The sequence below is a fragment of the Pyxicephalus adspersus genome, chromosome 2, assembly GCF_032062135.1.
Source record: "Pyxicephalus adspersus chromosome 2, UCB_Pads_2.0, whole genome shotgun sequence".
NCBI classification, from domain to species: domain Eukaryota; kingdom Metazoa; phylum Chordata; class Amphibia; order Anura; family Pyxicephalidae; genus Pyxicephalus; species Pyxicephalus adspersus.
The window spans coordinates 69,661,452-69,678,851 of record NC_092859.1 but is presented as its reverse complement, the minus strand read 5'-3'; positions in this window follow the sequence as shown (position 1 = coordinate 69,678,851).

Below are 17,400 nucleotides of genomic sequence, written 5' to 3'. Positions count from 1 at the left end.
ACAGGTAAAATTGGTGTAATCCCTTTCTCATTGTGGCTGCATGCTATGAGACACCAACTGTTGCACGAGTTACCTGCATATTCCACAATAATTTTTTGGGGCTCTTTAAGACTCCCTTGATTAATAAACGGTTAGCCCTTTGGCTGACATTTCTGAAATGACCAGAGGATCAAGCCTTTCCCTACTTTATTTGTAGATTTCAGTTTTATTTTCAAACTTTTTTTTTTTTAATAGGTTTGGATATGGTGGCATAGGATTGTAACCACTATCACTGTTTTTTTTTTTTAATTGCCGTTTGTGTCCCCATTAGAAAGCTTTGCCCTCTCTAATTTTTCTAAACACTAGTGTTACTGTGAATGAATGTGAGGGTAAACCCATAGTTCTGAAATCAAGAATAGAGGGAAACGCTTTTGAAGGAAAATGCAATGGTGTTTGTTTCCTTGACAACTGGCAAGGTGATTTCCCCCGTAATGAAAAGAAATTACTGTTACCTTCTGTTGAATCCACACACAGGAAATGATGGAAAATCTCCCTTATAAGACACAGATGGCAAAAGGAAAAAAATGACAGCAATTTTAATTTTCACAATGTCTATAAAAATTATATATATATATATATATATATATATATATATATATATATATATAAAGGTTTTAGCTTTTACTATATTTAACTCCTAAAATTACCCTACTAAATTATAAGTGGAAAAATAACATAACTCAAAAAAAGGCATAACCCAAAACTAGATCGACCTCTATCTAAGGGGTCTACTTATAAAGCAGTAAATCTGAAATTCACTGAAACATTCTCTGGTGGAGAATCTTCCAAATACATGTGTTTCAATAGCAGTAAATGATTCTCCACCAGGCAATATTTCATTAAATGTCAGATGTCACTGCTTTATAAATAGACTTCTAAATGTTTCTAGTGAGCTTGTGGATGCTAAAAGTGTCTGTGCCAAAATAGAAACCTAATGATTGATTAACAAAACTGGTAATAGTTTGGCTCTGTACACTACATAAATGTTCTACAGAAGTACTGTTTTACGTATTCAGAAACCCAATAGCAATTTTTGATAATAAAAAGCGACATTACAATGTCAGTGGTGAACATGAGCCTCTGTGCAGAAAATTAAACTGAAATCCTATTCAATCTCTGCAGTTTAGGACTCTTACTGGATGCTGTCTGCTCCACTGGTAACAAAAGTGCCCATGCTTCCATCACTGGGCCTGATACACCATATTAAGGTTAGGTTACTGAGACATTGGGCCTGATTTATGAAATCTCTCCAAGGCTGGAGATGATACACTTACATCAGTAAAGCTAGGTGATCCAGCAAACCTGAAATGGCTTTTCTAAAAGTCTTTTGCTATTTGTTAGCAAATGTTTTCAATCCTGGACCAGATCCATTCCAGGTTTGCTGGGTCACCCAGCTTCCCTAATGTAAGTGTATCATCTCCAGCCTTGGAGAGCTTTCATAAATCAGGCCCAATGTCTCAGTAACCTAACCTTAATATGGTCTGGCCTCTCTACGAGTGGAAGCCTAAGCTTTTTCTGTACAGTCTATGTGGTTCAATATTCTTTGGTCCCCTTTCCAATAGTAGAATAGTGGGTAACATTTTCACACCTGTAAAATAGCACATTTCTTGCCACCATAAAAGATGAGGATGACATAACTATTCTGAACTCAAATAGCTCTCACTTTTTTTTTAAAAATACCTGCTACTGACTTTAACAACCTTATAATCTCCACTCCTCTATTTTTCGCTGTGACTAATTGTTCATAGATTAGATTCTTGTTATAAGAATATCAGTAAACAGAGATGAATCATCATTACAGCTCTATCATGGAGATGAGATAAAAAGCTCTACAAAAAGGGGCAAGGAGGATAAGGGGAGAAATGCTTGGGGTTAAATACAGTACACATGAGTCACCAAGGTAAACATCAGAATTATTATGTTCTTTAAAAGCCGCAGGCATGCAACAATAGGTCACATGAATGTACCTCTCAAGTTGTATTGTGCAGGTGACACAGGAAGTTACAAGCAATCCATATCTACTAAGCCAAGCAGATATCATAAAACAATTTATTTTTATATTGATTTACCTAAAATAATATTTTAAGTTTGTTGTTGGGTATTAAAGACATTGTGGAAAGGTTCTTTGTTTACCTGAAATGCAGGTATACCATTCAGTAATAAATGTGTAGTGTAATGAAGGGTTTTGAGAGGATATATTGATTCAATGGTTGATAAATTCGGGATGTGGTGCAATTGTACGTGGGACCTTGGGATTTGAGTATATAGAAGTACAATAGAGAATGTCTGTTATAGGGATGCACCCATTTGTATACACTTACCATTCATTTTTTTAGAAACACCTCGCTTGTATTGGGGTTGGACCCCTTTTTGTCTTCAGAACTGACATAGTTTTTTGTGGCATAGATTTACCAAAGTGCCGGAAAACTCTCTAGGGCTGTAGTCCATCTGCTTTGACCTGGTGTGCATTCAGAGATGCTTCTCTGCATACCTTTATTGTAATAAGTGCATATTGAAGTTACCATTGCCTTTCCATCAGCGCAAACCAGTCTCCTCTGGCATCAACAAGGCTAATTGGGTAATACTTAAACAAGCCCACCTGGCACCAACATTCATGTTCCTTAAATCACCAGGGCAGAACAGTGGCTCAGAGGTAGCAGTCTGGCCTTTGCGGCGCTAGGTCCCAGGTTCAAATCTCGTTCATGACACTATCTCCAGGAGTTTGCAGGTCCTCCCTGTGTTTGCGTGTGTTTCCTCCAACAATCCAAAAACATACTGTTAGATGAATTGGCTTTCCTCAAAAAAATGTGCGGTGAGGTTGAATATCTTCCCCCCTAAAATTGATCTTAGACTGTGTTAAAGACATATGACTATGATAGGGACATTAGATAGTGAGCTCCTTTGAGGGACAGTTAGTGGCATGACTATGGACTTTTACAGCGCTGTGTAATGTGTTGGCACTATATAAATACTGTGTAATAATAATCAAATTTTTTGAGTTTTTTTTTCACCTTTCTGATGCATGGTCTGCACTTCAGCAGGTTGTCTTCAGGTCTACGTGCATAAATGCATTGAATTGCTGCCATGTAATTGGCTGATTAGATATTTGTGTTAAGAAGCAATTGAACAGGTGTATCTAATAAAGCAGCCAGTATGTATACATACATACTCATAAAAAAAAAATTCCCCTCACCTTAACAAACACAGCACAAGATCTTAAGTAGCTCCACCTCTGTGGTGAGAATATGTAAATATTAGCACACTCATTGATATCCTTTTCTTTATTCAACATCAAAAGCAATGTCATAAGTATGTGAAGCAAAACCAAAACTAAATTAAAAAGATAAAATTGTGATGATTAAAATAGCAAATAAGGGAGGGAGAAAGGAAAATAAATGATAACTTTTGCCTAATATATTGGACTGTTTTCTTTGAATATTGCTTAATATAAACCATAACAATCTTTAGCCACCTAAAAAATAAATAATTACTTTAACCCTTTAAATAACAGGAAATACTTAGTTGTTCCTGCCCTTTGTGAAGTACAAAATGTCTTTTCTTTTTCAGATAAAATAGAACATGCTACACAGCTCTATTCTCTTAGGCACTGCATGCTAAATATTATATCATCCTTTATGAATGCTCCCTATGGGTCACATCTGCTGCTATTGCCCAGCATATGTCCTTTTACCCTTCCATATGTGTCTGATTATGAGGTCATTGTTAGATTCAGCATTACCTAAGTCACAAGCTTGTGTTTAACTTCTTATTAAGAAAGATATGTGCTGAGTTAAGCATGTTATAGATATTAATTCTCTTAAAATATAGTGTAACATGTTGTAAAAGCTGCAATGTACTTTTTGCTTTTTTCATTCTTTATAAAAACTGTGCCTATGCAATTTTAAAAATTTAAAAATGACAAAAACATCCGAAAAATTGAAAAACAAAAGCATACTCCTTGCTTTTTATGGTGATGCATTGCTTATATAAGTAAATCTAATGAACACACAACATTTAAACATCAAATACATTTATTATATCCAATGATATATATATATATATATAGCAGAATCATTGTGATAAAATTAGGTTATGTAAAGCCAAACCTTGCATTGAGCAGGGAATGTTCAAAACACCTATACATTTTTGTTTTGTCGGGGAGATTTCATATCACTTCCTTTCTGAGAAACATGGCATGAAGTTAGAGAAAGTCTCTCCAAATAAAGAGGAAATCCCCTCTTAGACAGTTGTAACATGAACAGGTATCCCCATTGTAAGATTTCCTCTCTTTTTCTGTAACATCTGAAAAATGTTGGACTTTCCATTGCTTTCTGTATTAGAGACAGTAGTCACAAGAGTGAATTTCCCTAGCAGGGACACAGGCAGCAATAAAAACTTTACAGAGGTACAAACCCTCCTGGTCCATTGAAACCAATACAAAAATGCTTTGGCTTATCATATAAATACATTAACTAGTTTTGAAGAAAGGCAGTTACGGTCATGAAGGAAAGTTGATGGCTTAGTATACAGCTAGACAACAAAGAAGCAAACTGCAGTGTGGTCACAGCAGGAGACTGGCACTGGAAAAACTATTGTCAAGTCTGGGTTCGCAATTACTGACCTCTGAAATTAGGAGGGTGCATGCCTCCTGCTCTGGCAAAGTAGATTAAAATCTGCATTTTAATTGCAGTCTGGGGTAATGAATAAATGCCTGTTGGTGGTCCCTAAGTTGGCCACTGTCAGGAGGAAGGAGGGGTTTTTGATCAGACAGGTCAGGAAGCCCTTTTCTGATTGTGATTATTCTGGTGCCTCCGGCTCCCCACTATGCCTCTGATTCTATCACTGAAAGTGTATGGTATGTGCAGCACCCTGCTGACCCTTCTCACCAGCCAGGATCTGCCTGAATTGCTTAGAAAAGCACAGGAAGTCAGTAAAGGTTTAAAGTAGGGAACACACTTAAAATGGGTTTTATTTAATGTAAATGTACATGCTTTATTGATTAGAGGGGGAAAGAGAAACCATGGAAGTTAAAAAAAATGCAGCATAAACTTTCACTTTAAATCAATAGGCAGCGTTAGGTTATGTTTATGCAAGATGGCTCTGTCTTCATCTGTAAAGGATGGGAGTTTGGAGTTCCACTCTAATAATATCAGAGATCTGCATGCCACCATAGATCTAGCCTTCTGAGATTTGCTTACAGTATTATGCTGGCTGTTAATATGAGGCCTTGTGGATTGCGGTGAATTCCTTTAAGCCAGGCCCTGTTCATTGGCCTGATCTGGTTACCGTTACACCCTAAAAGTCAGTGAGGACTGTTATCTTAATATGTCTGCATTCCATTACTGATGAGGCTTTCAACTTGTTACAGAAAAGCAATGAATACACTTTCTAAGCTTAAAATATATGTTTTCTGTTTTTTACTACCTAATGACTTTCATAGTCCAAAAGCCACCTCAAGTCTAAAATTAACCTATCATTGTCCTAAATCTTTTAGGCAGAATCAGATCTGTAAAAGAAGTTAACCAAATTAAATTATTTGTAAGCATAGCTCTCAGTGCCTAGTTATTTAAAGAAACTTTAGAGCAAAGCATCTGATAATTGGATCTTAGTAGATATAGAAAAAACGCTTCACTTATGATATGTAAGTATGGAAAGTATGGCATTCTAAGTCATATCTGGGTTTGCAAAATTCAGTTTACCGATCTGTAAAGATTTGGTATCTACTCTCTATAAATTAAAATTTTCCAGTATACACCCCTTGTAAATGTTTTAATTTACAAGATAGGTAGACAAATTAGACCGTGTAACTTTCTCCTTTGGTTAGTACTGACTCAGCAAAGGCTTTCCATGTTGCTCTAATTATAGGCATCATATAGCCTTCAATTAGAGGATACATGGTCAGGGTAATAATTCTGTACTGATGAATGTTACAGTATATAAAAACCAAAACTTTATCCCCCATTTTAGAGTAATAGATTAGTGAATGGTCAAAACCAGAATTTTATTACCATTTTCCTCCTATTGGGAAGAACTCACTTGTCCCATAGGCACAACAAGAATAGGCACAACAAGAGAAGAAATCTCACTAGTTACCTGTTGACCTAACTGTCTAGACTTTATTTTCTATGGAGAGTTGACAACAGGAAATATTTTGCAAGTGTGTTGTAAGTGTGTTGCAGTTGATGTTCATATATTTGAAGGCATTCGGTGCAGATTTGCATCTGGTGATAGTTCACCAGATGCAAAGAAAGGGGGTTGTGCCAGAGGCCTGCGTCTAAGCGTGAAAAAAAAAATCTGTTGTGCACAGAATAGCTGTGTATTCTGGCCAACTATGCTTGCACACTGCACCACACCTCATTTCCTCTCAGCTCTGCCCTAGTTGGAGGGTCAACCAGATGGGATGATGTGATGCTACTAGATTGTAAGCTCTTCGGGGCAGGGTCCTCTCCTCCTGTATCACTGTCTGTATTAGTCTGTCATTTGCAATCCCTATTTAATGTACAGTGCTGCGTAATATGTTGGCGCTATATAAATCCTGTTTAATAATAATAAATAATAATAATGCCTGAAAGTAGAAGGAACAATAGATGCCAAACGACATTTCCTAGCATCCTTGCATTACAGAGGAAACTATGTGCCTTCATGAGGAGGCAAGACTTGTAGTCACAGGGAGTAGGTTGTGACCAATTGTCTGACCTCAAAAAGTAGGAAACTAAAAGGCACATGAAGTTACATGAAGCTACCGTGTTTCCCCGATTTTAAGACATCCCCATTAAATAAGCCACCCCCGATTTTTGAAAAAATAATTAAAATTAGACACTCACCCGTGAATAAGACATCCCCCGATATTTGATCCTGTGTGTGTCTCCTTGATGCTGGCTGCAGCACGTGTCTGCTCCTGGCTGCAGTGCAGAGTGAAACTGAAAGTAACAAACCGGCATTCTGCACCAGGAAGCAAGCTGCTGATCCCTGCCCTAACGGAGATCCCTGCCCTAACAGAGATCCCTACACTTAATTGCCGGTAAGTGAACAGAAGGGGACAATCAATGGCATAGAGTGATCAGAACGGGACAGTCAATGGCATAGAGTGATCAGAAGGGGACAATCAATGGCATAGAGTGATCAGAGGGGGAAAGTCATTGCATAGAGTGATCAGAAGGGGACAATCAATGGCATGGAGTGATCAGAAGGGGACAGTCAATGGCACAGAGTGATCAGAAGGGGACAATCAATGGAACATGAGTGACCATGAGTGACTTTCAACAATAAATGTGTACTGTAGTCTTCTTCATGGAAAAATAAGACATCCCCTGAAAATAAGACCTAGGGCATATTTTGGCATTTCAAAAAATATAAGACAGTGCCTTATAATCGGGGAAACAGGGTATGTAAATAGGTGTACAACTACAGCCAGGCTTAGATTTACAAAGGGTTTTTGAAATGGTTTGAAATTTACCACGGGTAGTACTTACAATTTATGCTCATAACATATTTGCCTAAATATTTTGCTTTGTTCAATGTTTTAGTCTTAAAGTTTTTTTTACAGCCAAACCTTTTTCTTTAGCTATGAAGTTAGGAAGTAACCCAATAATCTGCAGACAACTTCCATGGGAATCCTTGTTAATTTCATTGACCACATTTGGGGGAAACACGTACCAGAGAACTTGGCCCACTACAACTACAAAATTATGTGGTGACCCATCTCAAACACTAATTATAGTCCCATGAAATAGTTCAAGAAACACTATAATGGATTATTCTTCCTCATTTCCTGTTTCAGCACAGGAAGGGAAAGGTAATCTTTTTAACAGTTCACATACAGTGTTGTGAACCTTTACTATATATATAAGTTACTTTAATTTTGAAAAATGTGTCCTGTACATGGTATTTTAAAACATAATTAGTCAACCATATAGTGAAACATGTCAGACTGCTTTGTTTTCACAACATCTTTCCTACAGATCATATTGATTACATAGAACTGCAAATCTCTACCATACAAATGCTTACCAACACTGAATAGTTATAAAGTCTAAACCTTTTGTAATGAAGCTAGTAAGCAGTGAGGTAGCAGAAATGTGATCAGTGATTGTAAAGTGATGTCAGAGGAAATCGTGTCGGAAGGTGTGTTGTGTCATCATGTGTCAGGAGAATGATTAGTATCAGAGGCTTGTGTGATGTATTGTAATAGCTGGCAATGATTGCGTAAAGGTGGGTCACATAGTGACATCATATGAATCAACCCCCTTCCAGAAAGGCTCAAGGAATGTGGTGGTGGAAACCGGCAGCACATAATCACAATCAGTATTCTTTGTGCAGATCACAGAATCTGTCAATGATTCACTTGCAGATTGCATGATCACTAATCAGAACCAGCGCAGAAAATAGATATGTGGAAACATTGGCTTTATATTAAGTAAGATATTCACAATAGCAAAAATATGTAATCAGTCTCATAACCTGTAAAATACTGAGAAAGACACACTAAATCTTGAAGGTATTAGACTTCAGAATATGTGTAATTTCTACATCTCCAGCATGTGAAGAAGTACTATTATTCTACCAGCATGACCCTACATCCCAGTGAAGCTTTATGTAATAATATGTCATGTTTGTGGCCTTGTGGGGGATTAATGAGACAATTGATTTGGAATGCATATGTGTTCCAAGTACAAGGCGTGTACCATGATGTCAGCACAACTGTTTGGCTAGTTGACGGAGCCATCTCCAACCGAAAACTTCCTATTCAGGGACCTGTTCTTTGTCTGTGACCATAATTTTGTGAAAAATACTGATATTTAAAAGATTGACTAATCCAAATTAGACATCGTAGTTATTTATAGATGGCAATGAGTTGAATCAACCACTCAATCGTTATATGTCCATAGGACTCCAGCAGTCTGTCTGCATCATTTCCTGAGTGGGGATTAGTTAATTGAGTTCAGAAAATGTATTTCACGTTGATGAAATTTCACAAAAAAAAAAATCTCTTGCATAGGCAAACAAAAACAATCAATTCCATTTGTTTTTTTTAAGGGGGGACTTGGGGGAATTTAGTTTAGTTTAATAGATTGCTTTAATGTCATTTGTATTTGTAATGTTTACCTTTTCTAAACACCAGATTGGTATTTTTATACTTGCTCTTCATATTTTTATTTTACGTTTTTTGGTCTCTGTTTACTCTGTGAAAAATTAGTGAGTGACGATTTTGAAGCACAAGAGCAGGTCCTAGATAATTGAAAAATGCTTCTGTAACCTTTAAAAGCTATAACAAAACCACTGCACCCTGTCCCCAGACCATTCAATTCAAAATTGGAAAATTGTTCCATAAAAATATATGTACATACAATGCATTGAATGCATGGTATTTACCTTATTATTATTATTATTATTATTATTATTATTATTATTATTAATATTAATAATAATAATATTAATAATACTAATTAATAATAAACAGGATTTATATAGCCTCAACATATTACCTAGCAATGTACATTAAATAGAGGTTGCAAATGACAGACACATTTAGACAGTGACACATGAGGAAAGGAGCCTGCCCCGAAGAGCTTAAAATCTAAAATTATTTACCTGTAAAAACTTCTCTTTTGTAGACATCCAAAAATCCCAAAAGACTTATCCAGAGCATTTACCATTTTGGATGCCATGCCAACAGCCCCAGTAGACTTAAAGCTGCCACTAAAGTGCTTTTACTTTCAATTTTTAGGTTAATGATAGGGTCTCTTTACCTACAAACAAAACACCCTCATTTGCCCTCATTGTTGCCAAATTTTACCAACAATTTCAGTAAAAGGAAAACTCTCAATCCCCTTTTTGCCACTCATTTTTGACACCATATGAGCATAAGGATTATCTAACTTGCATTGCACCAAGATAAAAGCTGTTCCTGTTGCAGCTAGTTTAATAACACTTCATGGAACTGGATACTCAGATAGAATGATCTCAACAATTATTACCCCTTAGAGATGCAAGAATACTGTGACTGATTCAGCCAACCAGTGTTTCTCCATGATTAAATGCCAGGTTTTGGTATATTGTGGGCAGCATAGTGGCTCAGAGGTTAGTGCTCTGGTCTTTGTAACACTAGGTCCCAGGTTCACATCGCCGCAAGGACACTATCTGCATGGAGTTTGCAGCTTCTCCTCGTGTGTGTGGGTTTCCTACCACATCCCAAAAACATTAGCTTCATTCGATTTCCCCCTAAACTGACAATAGACTGTTTTAAAGGCATATGACTATGATAGAGACATTAGACTGTGAGCCTCTTTGAAGGACAGCTAGTGACATGACTATGGACTTTGTACAGCACTGCATAATATGATAGGGCTATATAAATACTGTGTAATAATAATATATCAATACTTCTGTAGTTATGTAGATGAAACTCAACACAGACCTCCTAGTGTATTCTGAATATCAGAGTGGTCCTAAAACTTGGTATACATAAAAACATTTTAAATCTACCACTCCAGTACTATAACTGAGCATTTTTGGTTGATCTTGCCCCTTTAAGACTACAGAGGTTACATCAGTAGATTCAGCAAAACTGAATGTGTCCTAAACAAGTGTTTGATTGTACTGTTTAAAAAATAGTGAAACCACTGATGTTTTTCAGCATTCCAAAGTTAAAATAGCTGAATTAGGCTGAGGAGGGTTAATGGCTCAGGAGATGGCTCTGTAATATGACTCCCAAAGGATACAAAACAAATAAACAATTGCATATCACACATTCCAAGGCACATCTGGGATAAAGCGCCTGATGTCACAGGAATGGAATCGGAGCCTCTGGAAGGTGCAGTGTTATTTTTTTAGTGTTGAAATTCCGCAGAGACCACCAGGCCTAACTACCTCATCAAATTCATGTATCCTTCACTTTTCATATACAGAGGGGCCAAATCATGTGCGGAATGTATATTGCAGCATATGTCTGGCAGTAATTACATTCCACAAGAGCTGGCCCTCGGCTCACATGCATTTCATTCCCTTTTTAGGGGGAAATATCATTTTGTACTGAGGAGTATGTTGGGTAGGTCTTAGAACAAATTCTTAAAAGCAACATTTTTTTTTTTATAAATCTTTATTTGTGAATAACAAAGGAATATAATAAATACCCAATCAAATTTCAGTTGACTACAGCTGGATCAGTAAAATATGTTGTATTTTCAAGAGCAGTTTTGTTAGGTGCATGTATATAGAATGAGAAAACTAAAGTAGATTTAAACTGGATTTTTCTAAAATTTGGATCTGCAGACCATGTGAAATAGATCACAGATCCATAATTTTTACCGTTTTTAGGCCAAATAGTTGTTTTTGTAACACTTGCTTATTCTTTAATTGGTTTTCCCTCCCCTGTCAATAGAATTCTAGAGTATATTAGATGTTACATTATGCCTTACATTTTACTAACACTACCAGAAAACACCTTAATACCAATGTACGCTGTATGTTTGTGAGTTATTATTTTCAAACTATCTTACAGTATGAAGGCTTCACGTCTATATGTAAAAAATATACAAATGTCTTGTGCATTTTCATAAGTGAAAGGGCAATGAAAGCCTATGTTTAGGTTAATCATAGGTAATCATCTGACAAGAATGAGTCATTTATTTTAATGTTTACACACACTGGAAAGTTGTATGCAAACACCATACTGCATACACAAATGTTACCTCTGGCTGTATACTAAACTTTAACATTCATCTGAAGACTGCAGAAGACAGTTAATGACCCACATCCTGTGATAACATCTCTGAGAATCTCAGGTCTTTAGATAGAATTGGATAATTGTAGACGCTCAGATACCAATCAATGACAATATCAATAACAACATGCAGATTTTGTAACAAGGTAATTATGATGATGATAGTATTATTAAAATGAACATAGTGGCAACATCTGTCCAGACTTTTTGCAAGTCAAAATATGCAAGGCATAAAACACAGGTAAGAATATAATATAATGATTTCTCTAATACTGTCATTGGACTCCTTGTATCTGGTATCCTTGTATGTGGCCTTTTTTTATGAGAAATGCACACCCACATGTATCAATGGACAGAATGGTACCAAAAAGTAATTTGTTCTCCAAGAGTTCTGGTTTCCCTTGTTTTGCATTCTTGCTTGATCTATTGAACTTTAATTTGGGTAAGACCCAGCTACTGTTTAGACTTCAGCTTTTTACTGTTTTATTAGCTTTTGATGCTTTGTTTTCTTCTAGATGCTGTCTTTTGGTATGTGTTATTGTTGCTAATGTTGTTCAGATGCTAGTGCAGAGTGGCTGCATGTTGCTGGGTTTTGCCTGACCTTTTGATTTCAGGCAGACCAGGCTAAAGTCCTGACCAGATTTTTTGGCAGATACTGGGTAACTAATAACCGTTAATTATTACTGGCACCACCTACAGAATGTCTCATATGAAGGTTGTCAGCTGTGAGACAAACCTGTGGACTTTTATTATACTATTATACTGTTTATTTTTTAGTTAAATCCAGTCTTAAGCTACGTACACACTTCCAATTATTATCGTTTGTAAACGAACGACGAACGATCCTGCACGATATCTGCGAACGATCGTATAGCACCAATCCTGTACATACAGATAACGACACGATCGCTCAAAGATATTGTACACACATATATATACACAGTATGCACACAACATGCACGATCACTGAACGACCGTACACACGATAGATGGTCAACGATCGTCGTCCAATCCGATCCGCCGGTCCGGTCATTCATTTCCAACGACTATCCTCGTTTTTTTACAAACGATTTTTAGCCAATCGGTTGTTCGTCGTTTGTTCGTCGTTCATTTCCAACGATAAAAATTGGACGTGTGTACGCAGCTTTACTTGTGAGGATCCATGGTGAAGGCCTATCAATCTAGATTCAATACATCAGGCCAAGGCTCAGTGTAACAATATGTTTTTCTAAAGGAAAGAGGTTATAATAAATACAGACATAAATATGCACTGCAGCACTTATCTATCCCTCCGCAAAGTCTCACAGATATTTGTTGGTCTAGCCAGTGAAGTTTGACAAATGCAGTTCCTTGTGATGGGTAAGGATTGTGAACCTGCTCTGACTTTAGGATCAGGGCAGCATCATTGCTACTTTTATGAAGACTGGGCTTGTTTGGGTTAAGATGAATAGAAGTTGCAGTGGTTGTATTTATCAACATAGTCACCAGGACCAGGCCACATCTAGTCTAAAGCTGCGTACACACCTGCAATTTTTCTCGTTGGAAAGGATCTTTCACGATCCTTTCCAACGAGAAAAGACTGCACGATGCATGAACGATGCTGTACATACAGCACCGTTCATGCTCTATGGAGAGGGGAGGGGGAGAGCGACGGAGCGGCACCCTGCTGCGCGCTCTCCCCTTCCCTTTCATTAGGATCGGTCGTCGTCCATCGTCCATGGATCCGCCAGGACGGTCGTCGGACGATGGACGACGACCGACTGTACACACGGCAGATTTTCGCCCGATAATTGGCCGATACCGATTATCGGGCGAGAAAAATTTGCCGTGTGTACGCAGCTTTACTCTCTTCTTTCTAGATTGAGAGCACAGCATATTCTGCTGAAACCCTCCCACCATGATCTGTGGTGTCTGGGAGTGGGAGAGAGGGTAAGGCACAAATAAAAGAGGAAAAAGCAGGGAAAATAATATTTATTTTTTAACTTTATAAAGCTTGTGCACCCCATAGTAACTGGATTTGTCGCTTATTTACACTGTCACATGGCAACCTTTTGATGTACTTTAACTTAGGTGAGAGGGATATAATGTAAACCATAACTGTAACTATTTATGGGAAAGGTCCCTTTTGATAATGATTTGAGATATTTAAGGTTAGCTAAATGGATAGATGAGGTGAGCATAGATGAATGTCTGGTGGAATGGAAAAGCAAATCTCAGAGACTGGGAGTGAGCGACACAAAAGAAATCTTAGAGGTATGAATGAGAAGTAAAAATGAGGACGGCAAACAAGAAATTTGAGAGGAAGAAGAAAGTTTAGGTAGGAATATTCCTGAAAACAATGCTTTTTCTAAAGAGGTAAAATAAAACTGGCTAGAAATACTGGACTGTGGGGCAACATGGTGGTTTAGAGGTTAGCACTTTGGCCTCAGCAAAGCTGAGTTCAATTCTCAGCAAGGGCACTATATGCGTGGAGTTTGTTGTGTTTGTGTGTGTTTCCACTGGGTAAACTGTTTTCCTCCAACATTCCAAAAACATGCGATGAGGTTAAATATCCTACCCACTAAAATTGATCTTAGACTGTGGTATTGACATATGGCCATGGTGGGACATTAGATTGTGAGCTCCATTGAGGGACAGCTAGACTATGGACTTTGTGCTGCTTAATACGTTGGTACTATATAAATACTAGTTAATAATACCTTCCAATGATAAATTGGTGTATGACTAAGCTTAGAATCAAGTAACAGCCCAGGAGCTTGCCGGAAATCAATAACAATGACAAACGCAGTAGAGGTAAAGGCAAATATTATGAGAAGATCCATTGGTATCTTCTAGACATATTTATTTGGTACAATAATTAACTCAATAAGGTAGCTGTAAAAAAGATGCTGAAAGTTTAGGTTCTTTTGCTTAGGCTGTGGCTGCTTTAAAAAAAACAAACTGTAGGACTTTGCATGCCTTTTGTTTTAATGAACCTGAAATGTATTTAGATTATTTTACCTGAAGGTTTAGTTTGGCCCAACATTTTTTTATATTGAGTACAGTCTCTCAGTACTGTGCTGAAACCATTTTTTGTCATCCAGTCCCAGTCAATAAAGAAGGCTGAAATGATGACTGAATCAGGAAGTGATGGCATTGGATGGGAGCATTGACCTTATAGTGCAGGAGAATCTTCCTTTTGGCAAGTAAATCTGCACAAATCGTTTCTACTTTAAATAATGAACCGCAATATATATTCAACAAATTTTCTGATCTCTGAAGCCAGGTTATTTACAATTTCGTAACCTCGGCAAAGTATTCTAAAATAGCAGACAATAAAAAAACAATAGATGTGAATAAACCATAACCAAATAGGCTGCCCACTAAATGTCAATTCTATCATCTTTCTTTTCAGAGAGAACTTGTTTTATTTATAGGCTAAACAAGGTTACAGAGCTATAATTGCTACAATGTTAAGCAGATTCTAAGAAATTGAAGTGTGGTGTACTGCTTCAAACCACAAAACTTGCAGAGTGCATTGCCGAAGTATTAGAGAAGACAACTTTGCACAGGAAGTCATACGTGAAGTAAACAGCCTTCTATAATTAGCAGAAAGTAACACTGTTTAAACAGTTTGTATGTTTTGTCGTTAACAAAAGGCCAAAATGTGCAGACCACACACTGCCCTCAGAAGTAAAGCATGATCTCATGCAGTAGCAAAAAGGTTTCAATTGTTCCTTGTGAAATTTAAACATTGTAGAGCTAAATGTTTTCTTAGCACAGTAAACAAAATGAAAAATGGTACACAGCCTAGACGAACTGCCGGCTAGGCCGTATCTGGCCTAAAGGCCGGAGTTTGCCGACCCCTGATCTAAGTCATGCCCTTCAACTTTAGAACTTCAGAAAGAGGCACATTGATGCGTAAAAGACATGCAGTTCAAATGTGGGTTTGGCTAAATTGCACTCACTACTGGAGGTAGAATAGAATGCTCTGCCCATTTACTTCTGTAGCTTGTCTAGGGTTGTCTTGCCCAGGGAATGTCCTTATTCTTGTAATCATGGCGTGGCTGCTGCCTATTCACTTTGTGACTAAAGGATTCTGTTCATATTGTGGGACAGTCCTGCAAGATCTATGACAAGTGTGCAGTATGCTGAACGAGGACACTTTTGTCTTATTTGGCTTTGTGTCATATGATTTACTTTTAGTACATACCACCGATATAAGTAACGGAGGGGCTCCTTTATATGTACATTTATTTTCAACTGTGCAAATCGCTAAACAACAAATATTTCCTAAATTTTCTTGGGATCTCTGACTATGTGGTGTCTTTGCCAAACTATTCTCTTTTTGGATTTTTGCAAGAAAATGGCCAGAGGTGATCCTAAGAGAGAAACAAATAGTGGAAAAACTTATCTCCGTTTGTGAATTGGTTCTGCTCCCTTTAACTTTAATGCCCTAGATCTGGCCTCTTTGGCCTCTTCTAGTGAGGGGTTAGTAAAACATTTTATTCTGTAGACTAGTAGGTTGCCAATTTTTAGCAGTAGAATTTCTTGAAGCTCCATTATAACACTGCTAACAGTATTGGTATCATATATTTGATGGCTTGTTACTCCACTGTTATATAGTCTGTACACAAGTGTAGTATTCTTTGTAATATGTTCATCTCTTTTGAATTAAAAAGACTGCTAATGCTTGGTGGAGTTGAGTGATTGGTTATCGTAAGTCAGAATTCACAAAACATCCAACCATTTTTTATCCATGCAAGAATTCATCTTAAGTGCAACTTACATTTCACTGGCAAACCTAAATCACTCAGTGAACTAATAACGTGGTCCAGATTGCATTTGATCCTGGCCTTTTGTAATTAGAGTTACTAAACACAGTGCTGTTAGAATGAATGTGATTAAACAGCGCTTAGTGCATACAGAAGGCAAAAAGCATTATGATTGGGTAAATATTGGCTGTTTTTACAACATGTTTTGTTCTATGGAATGGTGTATGAGGAAATGTCTTTGCAGAGTGAATGTCTCACACAGTGTCAGACCCTTACTAGAACACTCTGTCCTAGGCAAATAGTGTAGGCAAGGGTTATTCAGTGGTCATTGTATCATAAAGACTGGAATTTTTCAGTGATGTTACTGTCAGGCTATGATTTAAATACCGTAGGAATAGTGAAAGGTGTCTCTATGGTCTCTGAACCATAACATAACCTCAATGTTTAAACTGTGTGTCACTTTTAAACCTCCCCTTTACTTTGTTATTTATACAAAGTAGCACATATGTTTAAAGCAGGTAAGGAATTTTGAGGCTATAGGATGTCAGGGCTAAATGCAGCTGTAAGCTTTAAACCAGCATGTTAAAGAATGTAATGTAATAAGGGCCATCAAAAAGTATAAACTGAAAGCATGATATATATATATATATATATATATATATATATATATATATATTAATATACAAACAATACAAGGACAGCAATAATGAGAATCTAAAGATCTAAAGGTATTTCACTGTCAGCCAAGGAGGAAGGAAGGAAAATGAAGATCTATTAGTGACAGACAGTAATCCTATGTGTGGGTGGCTGTGTGGTTCCCCTAAAAGTCCTGCTGTCTCACATCATGGCCCATGTTATCATAGCTTAAATCTTGCACAGCAGGTC